This window comes from Vulpes lagopus, chromosome 7, assembly GCF_018345385.1.
Source record: "Vulpes lagopus strain Blue_001 chromosome 7, ASM1834538v1, whole genome shotgun sequence".
NCBI classification, from domain to species: Eukaryota; Metazoa; Chordata; class Mammalia; order Carnivora; family Canidae; genus Vulpes; species Vulpes lagopus.
In genome coordinates this window covers 101,698,419-101,712,879 of record NC_054830.1, presented here as the reverse complement: position 1 = coordinate 101,712,879, position 14,461 = coordinate 101,698,419, and the positions used below count along the sequence as shown (strand labels likewise).

Sequence of the window (14,461 nt, the reverse complement as noted above, 5' to 3'; positions counted from 1 at the left end):
ATTTTTTAAAATGTGCATCACACACAGATACGTACACACACAAACACACATATTTATACAAACTTCTCTCTGCCCAGAGGAACTTGTTAGTAACTTAGACAAGTGTATACAGAGAAAGAAAAGTTACTTTTATAAGACCTCTTTATGTCCTGGAATCAAGTCAACATAGCTACTGTCAAGAGAGTTTTCCTATGAGATTTGGAATGACTTGCTGGAACTAAGGCTTTAAAATGTTATGCTTGAAAAACACTTGATTACATGTTCTGCAAGTTCTGGTCTAACTATTAGGAAAAAATCACTGGTATGCAGTAAAATCATTATTAAGTAATTACAATAGAGAGAGGGGTGATATAAAGATTGAAGTTCAACTTATTGGGATTTCAAAAGCAAAAGATAGTTATTTGTTTTATAGTACCCCATTCTCTTTCAACTTCGTCATATCAAAACGTCACAACGACGGAAGTCCTCAGAACGTTCTCTCAAACAATCTTGTTGTGTCTTGTTTTGTTCATTTGTCCAGATTGGGTTTCTATAACTTCAAAAGCTTATTATGTGGTCAATGGAAATAAATGTTTTAATGGTTTCTGAGGCACATTACTTGGAATACCTTTTATTGTGTCACCTCAGCTAGGCTGGGACTGTTTCCCATACTTTTATCCCTCGTATGGCATGGGGGAACAAAATGTCACCTCGAAATGTCTCTCTTTGGCATGTAGATTATTTTAGGCTGATTATTTTTAAGAAACAGAAGAATCAGAAAGAACCTTTAACCCTAACTGCTTAAATTTGGATAGAGGACTTGTTCTTGGAAGAGAGTTACCATCACAGATAACTCGGGTAATATGAACAAGGTGTTGTGGACAGGGAGGGACCTAGTAAAATCTGTTAAAATTCCTCTCTACTTCCCATCATTTCTGTATGTCCCCACAAACATTTATTTACCAAACATTTACTCTTTTTCATATTCCTGTGAAAGGAATTTGTTTTCCTTCTCTTGGAAGTCCCAACACCTACCCTCTTCTCTTTAGCTCTGGATGGCATATCAGCCTCAATTGCCTGACTTCCTGTAGGCCTCATACTCTTACAGACTTATGTAATAAAATTTGATTTTCTCTCGTTAATCTGCTTCATGTCAACTTAATTCTTAGACCAGCCAAAAGAACCTTGAATTGTAGAAGATAATTTTTCCTGTCCAACAACACTTTCCAGTTAGATCACAAGAGAAATTTGCACATGATACGGCAAGTGATAGATATTCTTCTCCTTAGAATCGGGTGTAGGATGTCAGTCTCTGGGGGAGCTTGTTCATGCCCCTGCCTGTTGATTTACTTTGTTGGGATAAGGGAGCACTGAAACATGCAACCATTTAAGCTCCCAGAGATTCTCCTCCAGCTTCTCTGAGTTGGGGCTAAATGTATGTGTGGCTCTTTGGCAAAGTTTGCTGACATCTCCTACAGATCATCAGTACCATTAACATTGGTGGTGAGAGACAGGAGTTCCAGTTCATCTTCATGGGTTCAGGTTTGTCCTTGCTCTCTTCCACATCACAGTCACCTAATAACCGACCAACTTACAGCAACTTCAGGCTCAACATCAGATGCAGAAGCAACAGCCTAGTGGAAATGTCCCCATCAGCAACCATAATTCCATAAGATCCCTGTAATAAATCCCTTATTGCATAGCATCACAGTTATTTTTGCTTCTCTGACCAAATACTAACTGACATACATTAGTATACAGCCAGGTTAGCGCTATCACACAAAACCCAAACCACGTGTCATTGGCTTCTGGCTCAGCAGTGAAAGAAGCTTGAAGGGCCTTGAGAAGACTATTAGCAGCACCCTGATCAGCATGGAGGATGCTGTCAGTGAGGGTTTAAAGAAGACAGGCCAGCCCCTAACTATTTGAATTATCCTCAGCTGAAGTCTTCTAGCTGAGAACCCTGACACCCCAGAGCAGAGGCAAACCATTCCATCTGTGCTTTGTCTGAATTCCTGATCCATAGACTGTTTGATGCCACTCAGCTAAGAGTGGTTTGTTAGCATCAAGACAGGATTGATAAACAAACAGGTGCTAGAAGTGGAACAATCAGACTTGCATTGCATTCCAGCTCATGAGCTATTATACTCTGCTTCTAGAATTCTGTACATTTATAGAAACCACTCCTGCTTTATTGCTAAAGTTAGTCCGAATTGAGTTTCTCTAATTTACAATCGAAACGAGTCCTAACAAATCATAAAATCAACAGAAATAAACATCTTAAATGCTCTTCATGTTTATTGCTTAAAAAAAAAAATATATTATATGCTTTCTATCTTTAGGCAGTTTTGAATTAAGAAATGCCCCCTACTTAAAAAACCAACATCCACTTTTATTTGATGTGTATAAACATAAATCAGTTCTTTTGTGTGGGGAATTTTGCAGTCATCCATTCAATCATCTAGGAAATATTTATTGAGTTCTTTCATTGTGCAAGGCAATGGGTTAAGCAAAGGAAAGGATACAAAGAATTATACAGTTTCTGAGTAGTTAATCACACAGTAGCAGCAATGAGACATAAACAGAAAGTAACACATTTCCTTGATTCTGACATCACTTATTTTTTCATATTTAAATCACTTTAAAAACAGGGCACATTGTATAATTGATAGGTGCATTTTAATGTGGGAGTGTTTCTTTTCTCCCCTTGAAAAGCTACAATTAAATCGACAGTGTGCTCCTAATTATCTATGATGTTTTAGAAGGAGGAAATCCAATATAGCACAAGCTAGTATGTAATAAGCACCATGAGTGAAACCAGGAGATTTAAGATTTTCACTAGCTGGGAAAATATAAGATGTCAAAGCATTTCAACTGAGTTAGAAGAGGAGAGAGCATGGTATTTAATAAGGATCTTCTATGAATGTATAATATGAACTTTCTTATAATCCTGGCAATGACTCTAAATGGTAGGAATTATCTTAATTTTCCTGGTCATATAATTGAGGTTCAGATCAGCAACGAAAAAAGAAGCATCTTTGAGTTTTCATACTCAGATATCTCTAAAATGAGGTATATACTCTTCTCAGAACTTAACAATGACAGAATTCAAATTGTACTTACTATGTACTTGCTACGTGCACTATGTAACATGTACATATTATGTTAAAAATCCTTTATAGACAGTATGACTCAATAGGTATTAATATGATCCTTAGAGATATGGAAACTGAGAACTGGAAAAATAAAGTAAGTCTCTCAACTAATAAGTGACAGAGATGGATGCATGGAGAGCCCTAACAATCTGGTAAGAGTCTGTGTTATTAACCATGATGCCATGAGCCTCTGAGGATAGCATGAAGCATTTTCCCCAAACTTCTGACTATCTGATTAAAAACTGTAATCCCTGACTCCTTTCCCTTACCCAACTGTATAATTGACAGCTTTATGATGTATATAATCTATGGTCTGTTTTTACTACCCCCAAGTAATCTCCTTAAAGGCAGGGGTTTTATTCACAGATATATTTTCACTAGTCCAAGGTGGGAGCTCCATAGGAAATTGCTGAATGAATCAAAGAAGGTTTGTTTGTTTGTTTGTTTTGTTTTTTTTCTTTTAAAGAAGATGAGACATTAAATTCCATGATAGAAGAGTAATTGGAGAGGAACAGAGGCCAGGGCAGTGGGAGTTGTGTTTTGAAACATTGATTAGTTAGTGTAGTCTGCCTAAGGTGTCAAGTGGGAGCAGAAGAAATCAGTGAGCAAGCCTCCCAGCAAAGGAGGTTAAAGCCACCCAGGCTCATACACACAAGCCCCTGCTCCCTTACATTTTGTTTGTAGCTTGTTCAGCAATAGACACTGGGAAGGAGGGCCGGAAGACATCAAAGTAGCTGTATGGTTCATATTTTTTCTCCCTTTGGCAGCTATTTGCTCTATTTCCTGCTGACACTACAATTTCAGCGATTTAATGATACAATTGTTTCTGAAAAGGACACAGAAACAGACACCCTCAGCCATTTAATTGGCTTCCCTGACAAGAGTGGAATCTGCTGTTTTCTAATTTCATTTTTGAGGGGTATGGGGACCTGGAGAGGTCGGGAGAGAGGAGAGAGATAATATTTACTTCTATTAGAAAAAGTACAGTTTCAGAAGGGATATTAGTCTACCTAATTAAGGGTGGCCATTTCCATGGCATGCACTAGGATACCAATGAAAATCACTCGGTCCGTTGCTAAAATCATGTTAAGCTGTTTTGATATAAGAATGAAGTAAATTGGGTCAAGGTGTCATCATCTTATCTGTTCTCACCAATAAGGACTCAGTAGCTCAGCTGCTGCGGGGGTCTCACTAGGGGCTTAGCAATAAAAACATAGGAAACAGCAATTGTGGCAAGAGGATATTTTAACTATAAACATGGAGATTTTGTGAGGACTACTCAAGAATGTTCATTGTGGGCAATGCTATACTTTGCTGATCGACAGTCGCTCTTTGAAGACTGAACTGCAATTAGCTCCCACCACAGCGAGGGTGATTCTTTTACAAGCTGTGGTGAAAGCTATCCAGTGGCCCCATGAAGAAGATCCTCTTACCCATCACCAGCCCTGTCCTGCTGTTTCCCTAGCAACGTGCTCTAGCAACAGGGTCCTTTTACTCCTGCACTGGCAGCTGGATACCAACTACCAATTGGGTTAGCCACTTCTCCTGAATACCAACTCAGACAAAGGTATGCCGTAACTAAATGTGGACTTTTTACCTTTCATCTCTCCTTGCCTGGAACAATAGTGTGATTAATCTATCACTAGGTTAGACTATTTTATTTCCTTGCTGGCTTATTAAGAGACATTATCCTGTATGCTACTGGCTTATGAAATTCTCACGGTAACCTTGTGTTAAATAAACTATTGGCAAAGACAATCTCAGTCTCTGATCATTAATTTGCACCAAAACAAAACACTGTAATAAGCTCCTGCACTTGGGCACTTGAGTGAGTCTCGCTACCTTATCATTTGAACTAGGACATTAAATACAGGACATTTATATTTTCTGTTGCTACTAAAAATTCCCCTTCTTTTACCAGATGCTACAGAAATCATATAGATTTGACCCAAGTCTTCCTCATTGTCATCTTTAACATATAAAATGAAATACTGGATTTCTAAACAGGCCACTTTATGTGGTAAGAAAACATGGTTAATATACACACAAAAATACCATGTTTTGGTATTTGGCAAATACCAAATGGCAAGGTGCTAAAGCTAAGTATTTATTGTACATAAAAGTAGGTGTAAACTAAACATTGGAGAAAGTCTGAAAGCTGTTCATCACTTTAGTTAACAAAGACTATGAACAGAGATTATAATAGGCCAATATACCAAATTTTAAAAGGCATCCTTCCCTCATCCTGTGGAGAAAACTTCTTTTTTTACAGGACTTATCTACTATTACTTATCTTTCTTCCAGGAATGTGGAACTTCTTTAAGGCACTGACAGAAATACTTCTGTTTCAATGTTCCTGTGCTTTTCCATAGCCTCACTTTACGTTCCTCAGTTTGGTTCAAAGTGTCACTTAAAACTATTGAGCTTATTATTGTGTCAGTCCCTCTTCCTAGCAAACTAACTTTCTCCAAAAGTATATATAAAAATTCCATGGAAATATAAACAAATTCAGCCCTCAGCATAATGCTAGTGGGACATTACCCACTTTCTGTTTGTGTCTGTAACTAAAATGAGTGTTGGTGATGTTTACTGGATATAGTAGAATTCTAGCCAACATTAAGCCAAACTAGGTGAAAGCCAAGAATGAATCCCAGAGTATGGATGGAAAGGGATTAGTAAGTTGGTCAGGAAAAAGGAAACAGAGCAAAAGTGTTTTGGAAGACCACTGATTTTATATGACTCTGAAAGTCAAAATAGGAGGGGAAAAATCATGAAGAAGCAGGCATTAGAAGTTTGTGTAGGCCAGAAAGTGGAACACATAGCTTAGCCTATGTTCCTCTAGCCAGAATTCAGTCACAGGTAAGAACATAACATGAAGAACTGGGCTCGGTGGGAATTGGTGCACCAATAGTTAAGAAAATTAAATTCTGACAACCTAGATGATCGAAGATTAAACAAAATCACGAACAATTGAGAAAGCAATAAAAGAAACAATAAAACAAGTTTTAAACAAACAATAAAATAAAGCTTTATTTCCATTAGTGGCCAAAACCGGCTTGGCAAATAACTAAAAGGACTTTCTTGATAAGAGCAATATCAGAAACAAGACACTAAAGCATCATGGGAGGAGAGATGCAGCCCAAGGATGCAATCAAGGGCATGATATTAAAATGAGACTGGAAAGGACAATTAGTGCTTTGGAATCTGGAGATAGAATTGAAGGCTATCCTGTATATACATGGAGATGAGATGTTTCCAGATGTGCAATGAAAAAATAACGAACTTCTTGGGAGGTTTTGAGTAGAGAGGATCCATATTCAAGAACCGTTAGGGAACCATTTGATAAAGCAGACTAGGAGAACCGGCTTCCAAGTGCAACATTGGCAAAATAATAGGCATAGAGTGAAATTTTCTAGAATATATAATTTCTTTCAACAAAAGATCTTTTCAATTTTATAATTTCAAAACTTAGTGGTCCATATTTGATTCATTAAATGTGTGTGGAGGTGAAGTATAATATTAAAATTAAGTCAATTTAATAAATGTTCATTTATAAAAAGAATTTCCCCCTCAATATCACATTATATGTGCATGAATTTCATTAGAAATTCCAAATAAAATTTAATGCAAAGATCTTTACAAAGTGAGGGTTAGAAATAGCAATTCACATACAGATTAATACATTTATAGATATGGATATATTACCAACGCAGCATGCTTACTTTTCTTAATGTCACATTCCAAATGGATTTAGACTTGGTGCCAAAGAATCATATCTATCAACTTAACTGTGCATTTGAATAGGAAATTTATGAAGAAAATATGAGGCAGAGTGCAACTGAATATATACTAAACAAATTAATAATATCTTAACATACAGAATTTGTGCTCTTGAAACGTAAATATAAAACAAGACTTCGTATATGGACTCATGATTTATTTCTTTTCCATGATAATTTGAGAAGTTCAAGAAACCAAAAATTTCAGATGTAAATATAATACTAAGTCAGCAAACTTTAACAATGCTCAAAACAAAAGCTTATTATGCTTATGTGTCAGAAACTTTGCATGCATTAACTTAATACTTAGAATAACTCTATGAAGTGCATGTTTTTACAGTGGAATAAAATGAGGGACAGAAATATTTGAAAACCTCTCCAAGGTCAAACAAATAATTAATGGTAGAATCCATTATTTTACTCATATTGAGTTTCTGAAGAATCTATAGTCTTTATCTCTGTGCCAAGTACCTCCCATAATGATATTTTTATGCTAAAATACGTTTTTAACAATCCCTTTTTTCTTTAAAAATGTCATAGTACTATAGAATTTATTAATATATCCTCTTGGGAAACAAAGCAAATGTTTTCCCTCACTTATCTACATCAGATATTAAAAGTTATGAAGCTTCATCTCTATCACATGAAGCTCATTCTATTTTTATTTTTTATTGTTTTTAGCCCAAAGACCAATTTGGAACGTATAAAAAGAAAACTGTAAATGGATGACCCTAAGTCTTGCTAGCAGTACCATAGTTAAAACCAGGAAACAATGTGGAGAACATCTTGTTGGTGCTACAGCTCAGTCTCGGCACAAACTCTCTTTTTAGGCTATTGAATGACAGCCAAGCAAGCAGAGAACTGGTTCTTGAGACAGCTGCCTGAATCCTAGGGCTAGATTTCTACCCGTACCAAAGTCATCTTTAACTGATCTGCTAGACTACTTTCACCAATAGACAAAAAACAAACAAACAAACAAACAAACAAAAAACAGATAAGAGGCTGCCAGTTGCAAGCCAGTAATATATGTATTCACTTAACAAATAGTTTTTCTGTGTGTCACACACAGTGCTGTGGAGATTCAGTGCTCATATCAAACCCTCACAGGCTGGCCTATTTTGACTTTCACTCTATCTACTGGTAAAGTTGGAGTGCCACTTCCGTTTCTCACCCAAAACTCTCACTCACTTTTTTTATTACAAATACCTGGCCAAACAAAATGTCAAGATATATCTATATCTATATCTATTTTTTTATTTTTTATATCTATATATCTATATCATCTATATCTATATCTATATCATCTATATCTATATCTATCTATATCTATGTTGAAATCTTTCAGTTAGAACTTAGGAACACTGGAGAATCCGTAATGAATAGCTAGCTATCTGTTTGCTTTCCCCATTGAGAAATGCTTTTGTTAGCATCTTCATGCTTAAGAACCTAGACAAGAGAAAACCTTTGGATATGGTGGATGAAGGAAAGCCTTCAGGTGGCACTCATTCTTTGGTCGAATCTCAGAACACTGACACTGAGAAAAGCTTCATGAATGCAGTAGAAATAAGCTTTATTTGTAGTTTCTGCCTTGTTCGACAGCTTATTCAGGAAGAACACAGCAAAAGGAAGAGAGAACTCTTCAGCATGATAATCTGTTTTGGTACCTCAGCAATGAACCTTTTCTAGAAACGAAATGATTATCCTGCCACTAGAATGCTCCAGCTGTTGTTCCCATCTTGAGTATTAAAGCTTTTGAAAAGAAAAATAAAAATATATATATATATAAACTTGAATAGCCCCTACATGAAAGTGCTGTTTCCTTAGAAGCTCAGAAATGTTAATGTTAATATGTATCAATTTGGCAAAAATATCTTTAATGGCAATGGTATTGCCTTTGAGAGGGATAGCCAGTGTTTGGAAAGGATAAAAAAAATACTTTTTCTCTCTAAGAAAGCAGAACAGAGATTCAATATGAAGGGGATACATTTAGCAGATATATTGCTTATAAGGCCAATTAATATAAATTCAAAGAAGCACATTCTTAAAGAGGACCCAGGGTCAAAAATGTAATGTAAGAAAGAAAAAAAATCTGAAAAAATTTTCATGGGTGTGAAATCAACTGAGCAAGAAGAAAACAAACTATTCAGAGTGCAACCTCCATTACTTAAGAGATCATAGTTAAGAAGAAACAGGCTATTGGGATGGTATTGTTCAGCTTCATTAATGTATGCATAGGATTCCTGGAATAAGAACGGTTGTAAAATTAGGGGAGTTCTGTGGGTTTAAAGTGGAATCTTCATTAAGAGCAAGAGTTGTGCTGTTTATCTAGTACAAGGGCAGAGAGCTTTAGGGCTCTTTCCTCCCTGTTTGGGTGTTAAAACCTTGCAGTTGACCTTTAAGAAGCTAAATGATTTAAAGTTTGCATGAAGGTTTTTTCATTATTGTGCTCTTTTGTTATCCCAGTAAAATTCTTTAGGATAATAGAACTACTTTGAGTTTGTTTATGCTACTCAGGAGATAAAAAGAGTATCCCTTACTCCTGCCTTCCTTCATCTGAAGTGCAAATTTTAAGTAAACAGGGATCCTCAAAACACAAGGAAAGTTTTCACTGAGAAAGATCCCTCTAGAAAGAGATAGGATTCCAGAATAATAATAATAATAATAATAATAATAACAACAACAACAACAATAAAAAATTTATCATGACATTTGTCTTCTCCCTTCCACAACAGGAATTTTCAAGTAGATATGTACATTGAAAAGGACCTATTTATTTGTTTAACAAATATCAAGAAAAGGGGCAATTGGGAGAAAAATGGATATTGGATCTATGGAATTTTACTTGTTTCCTTGAGGGAAAATTGCCTTAAGATACGGTACATCAGGTCAGTAATACATCTCCTTCAAAGTTACTATAGAAATCTGAGTGATTATAGCTACTGGGGAGGGGAGATGTCTAATTATCTTAACAGATAAACATTAAGTAGATATGTTTGCTCTCATATTTTCACACCTGCTATTTGGTCTTCTCACTTCTGATTTTCACCCATGTAGCCCATGCATCATAAAGCTGTCACATTTTTTTCCCAAGATATAGTTCTGATTATACAAACAAACAAAAATAATAACAAAAGTCCAACATATTTAATGACTACTTATTTCTTATATGGTAAAATATATTCTTTTAAACCAGGCTTCAAAGACTTCTACCAATGCATCTCAGCCCAGCAATTTGAAATAATGTCTCACTTTTCTTTGTCATTTTCTATGAGTTAGCCTATACCCTATTGCCAAATGTCTCTACTTATTTCCACTTCCATGCTTCTCATATACTCTTCTTGAAAGAAAATGATTTTCTCCAACTCCTCATATGTATATCCCATACAGCTCAACATGTCATGTACTCTGGTTGGCAGTTTTTTCATATCCCAACAGCTAAAGTAAACCTTCCCTCTTTGAAATGCTCATTCCACTGCATCTTGAGAAGTCCTCAAACTCTACCTGTAGTGCATTATATATGTGTTGCCAATATTTTTCCACTCATACAGATATCATAATATATAATACCTTTAATAGCAACAAGCTTTGAAAGAATTGTCAGGTGTGAGTCTGTAGCAAGAACATGTCAATCTTTTTACAGGGTCAACCAAGCTGATCTTTCACTATTTAATTTTCTGCTAGCACCTTGAACTATGCAGCATATTATTATAACTGGTTATATTATATTTGCTTGGAATTATGTACTATTTGTGTTGATCAAAGCCTTTATTTGTTTTCTGTTTAAATACAGAATTCTGTAGTACAAAAGTGGGCATCTTTAAAGTCAGAGAGACTTAGATTTGAAATTAGCTGTGACATTAAATAGCTTTATGTACTTGGGCAAACTATCAACCACCTTAAAACCTCATTTTATTTCCAAAATAAGAATAAAACCATCTCTATTATATTTTGAAGATTAAATGGAACGATTCGTATTAAGCATCTTGGACATGGAAATCCTTAGGATGAATTCCAGCTTTTTTTCTTTTGCTATACCATCTCATGAGCTACATTGTCTCTTCATAAAAAGAATATCCTGTACTGCACTTTCTAAGTATCCTCTGAAGTGTTTAGCAGAGTTGACACAGGTGGCACTCAATTAATGCCACTGACCAAGGTGGTCTAAAAAAGGATAGAAACAGCTTTACACAGACTTTTCAACATTGTGTCTAAAATGAGAAATCATTCTGCAACTACTAGGGTGCAGGTCAAACAGTCTGATATTTAATTCTAGTTCTACAGGCATTACTTACTAGTAGTGTGACTTTGAGACTGGTCCTTTACTTCTTTGATTCTCCATTTCTTCACCTGCAAAAGTGAGGACATTGGACTAGATCCAGGATTTCTAATTTCATTAACATTTTACAATTTATTTGTTTATTCTGTGAATAAAATTTTATAGAAGTGACAAAAATGGACACATTGAAAGCATAGCTACTCTGGAAGATACAAAGAAGAAATTTAGGACTTACACTATTTTGTCCCCTCCTGTAGGCTAGACTAACACTGGCTTAAATCTAGTCAAGGATTTACAGAAGGTGCATGAAGCTTTTTGATAGCTAGTCAGTCACTCAGGTCTACTGAGAATGTATGTGTAAAAAATTACACACTTTATCCATTCTCCCAATGAGGAACATTTAGGTTGTATCCATATATTTGCTTGTGAATAATGCAGATATCTCTTCAAGATATTGATTTCAAATCCTCTGGATATATATCCAGAAGTAAAATTGCTGGATCATAATGTTTGTGGTTCCATTTTTTGAGGAACTCCCATACTGTTTTCTCTAATGGCTGTGCCAATTTACATTCCCATATGTCTGTTTACTGATGAATGGATAAAGAAATTGTGATTACATACTCAAATGTGTGCATATGCACATGCACACACACATACACACACAGAGGAATATTAGTGGGCCTTAAAAAGGAGGAAATCTTGCCATTTGTGACAACATGGAAGAACCTGATGACATTATCTCAGTGAAATAAGCTAGATGCAGAAAGGCAAATACTGCATGTTGTTCTTAATTGTATATGGCATCAAAATGTTAGATTCATAGAGACAAAGATTGGATGGTGGTTATCAGGGAGTAGGCTATGGAAGATTCTGGTCCAGGGATTTGCAGTTTTAGTTATACAATATAAATAACTTTTGTAGATCCACATATACAACAATGTGACTATAGTTAATGATACTGTATTATAAACTTGAAATTAGCTGAAAGGGTAGATCTTAAGTATTCTCACCAAATACACATACACACACAAATGCTAACTATATGAGGTGATGGATATGTTAACCGATTTGATTGTGATGAATATTTCACAGTGTACACAATATCAAATAATCAAGCTATATACCTTAGATATACATAATTTTTATTTGTCAAAATTAAGTCAGATGGCCTTTTTAATTTTAGGGTGGTGGTGGGGGGGGGGAAGAAATACCAAACTTTAAAACACTCTATATCTACTGAATGTTTCCTAAATATTCTTTGAAGCTACAAAAGTTATTTTACCAAACCTACTGAGTACATTATATAATTAGGTGAAAATTCCAAAGTGACATTTCACAACTCTAATGCATAAACAAACAAACAAACAAACAAACAAATAAAATGCCTTGGCTTATACAACATAATACGGCTAACGAATGAGTGATCAGATATTGATGTTTTGTGTTTTAAAGATCATACTGGATATAAAACTCATGTGGATAAGCTGTATTTGCACTTACAGTATCACTTAGGGTGTTTCAAGTTGACCATAGTATTATAGAATACTTAGTGTACAAAAATCATGTAAGAAATCATGCAAACCATTAAACATGTGCCTTGGAGTCAGATAGAGGTTTTAACATTTTAACATTATAGTTCTGAGAAATGTACTTAAGGTCTCTAAGCTGCAGCTTATCTGTAAAATGCAAACTACCATATTGATCCTCCTTGTTTTTGTCTGTGTGTTTTGTGATTAAGCAATATTCAGTATAAGAAAGCACTAGTTCATATTATGTGCCAATGAATATAAGTTCCTTTTTATTTCTCCTTTTATATAATTCCACATATATAGTAAACACTGCTTGGCATAGAGTATAAAGCAATGTTAGCAACACAACATTTTAATGGTTCCTTTCACAGTGGTTTCTAACTTTCTAACCTTTTGAAGCTGTTAAAATAAAGTCAAATAATGATACTGCTGTGGCATAAGTGTATGCTAGGATCAATAAATTGTGGTTGTTGAAATAAATTGCAATTAAAGGGGTAGTACTTGATTGCTTGACAGTAGGTAGTCTTTCTGGCCCAAATAAACTCAAGTATTAGTCTGATTTACAAGCTAATTAGTATGGACTTCACATGCATTTCATTGGGAGACCATCAGATCATATTGACTTCTGTTCACATCATGAGTGTGCCCTTGAAGTTGTTTTCTGTCACTTACAGGTGACAAGTCCTCTTTACTTGTTTACTTTTATTCAAGAATATAGCCATCATTTTAAATCAAGTAGTATATACAAGAAATTTACAATGTTTGCAAATGAACACTCAAACATCTCAAAACTTCAGTATTGCCACTGGCCTTTTTTTTTCTTCCTATTTCTATACATTTTAAAATAAAAATATGCATGAATTAAGAAATGAGAAAGGCATTAACATAGTAAGAAGGAAGATTATTAGTGAATCTTTGAAGCAATAGATAAACACATATAAGCATTAATTTATACGCTAGAAAACCACAGGACAGGTATTTTAAGACAAAATATTTGAATAATACATAAAAAAGAAACAAATTTTTTGTCTCCAAATAAAAACACATGCTTATCTAAAGTATAATTTTGTTCATTCTTAATTTTTCCGTTCAGTGCAGTATTTCATATGACAAATTCCAACATATGCTTGTATAATTATCTAGTGAATACTGGACATTCATAGACTAAAACAAGGTAATTTAAACAATCCTTTGTGTTGTAATGTAAATTGCATTAAGGTATACCGTGTGTTTTCCTCTACTATGCATTTACCTACTACTGCATTTCCTGCTAGAAATTAAATATTTTTCTGAATTAAAAAATGACTAAAGTGCAATTCCTCAAAAGGCACAAAGATATAGATCGTATGACTGTTTTAAAATTAATCATCTTTTCCATTTAAATAGCTTTACCCCACACCTTTTGTAAATACCACATTAAAAAAAAAAGCAAACAAAGTCAGAAACACATGAAAAAATCCCTGATGCTATGTCTTCTTGGTTGTCCATATTTATATGAGATATTCATTTTAGGTTGCTAGTGTTAACCCTAGTAAATCTCGCATAATACTTATTATACTTCTGTTATTTAATTTTCTGTTTCTGAGCCTTATTTTCCTTTCCCAGCTTCTCTTTGAAAGGGAGCTTTGTGAAGGCTAAAGGAAAAAGACTAATCTATTTGTACACTGATGAATTTTAATTACCTTCCAGAGTTCCTGACTCATAAGTGCTCAATAATTATTTTTTGCATAAGGAAACGAA

At 34.9% G+C, this 14,461-nt stretch overlaps 1 long non-coding RNA gene across 1 annotated transcript in view; it reads right to left on the bottom strand.

Annotated features, from left to right (window-relative positions):
• The window catches only part of LOC121494299, a 923,457-nt gene extending 912,198 nt beyond the window's left edge, over positions 1–11,259 (bottom strand). The window contains exon 1 of the long non-coding RNA XR_005988785.1: positions 11,206–11,259. This is a non-coding gene — a long non-coding RNA (uncharacterized LOC121494299). The remainder of the gene's footprint in view (positions 1–11,205) is intronic.
• Positions 11,260–14,461: the final 3,202 nt, after the last annotated feature.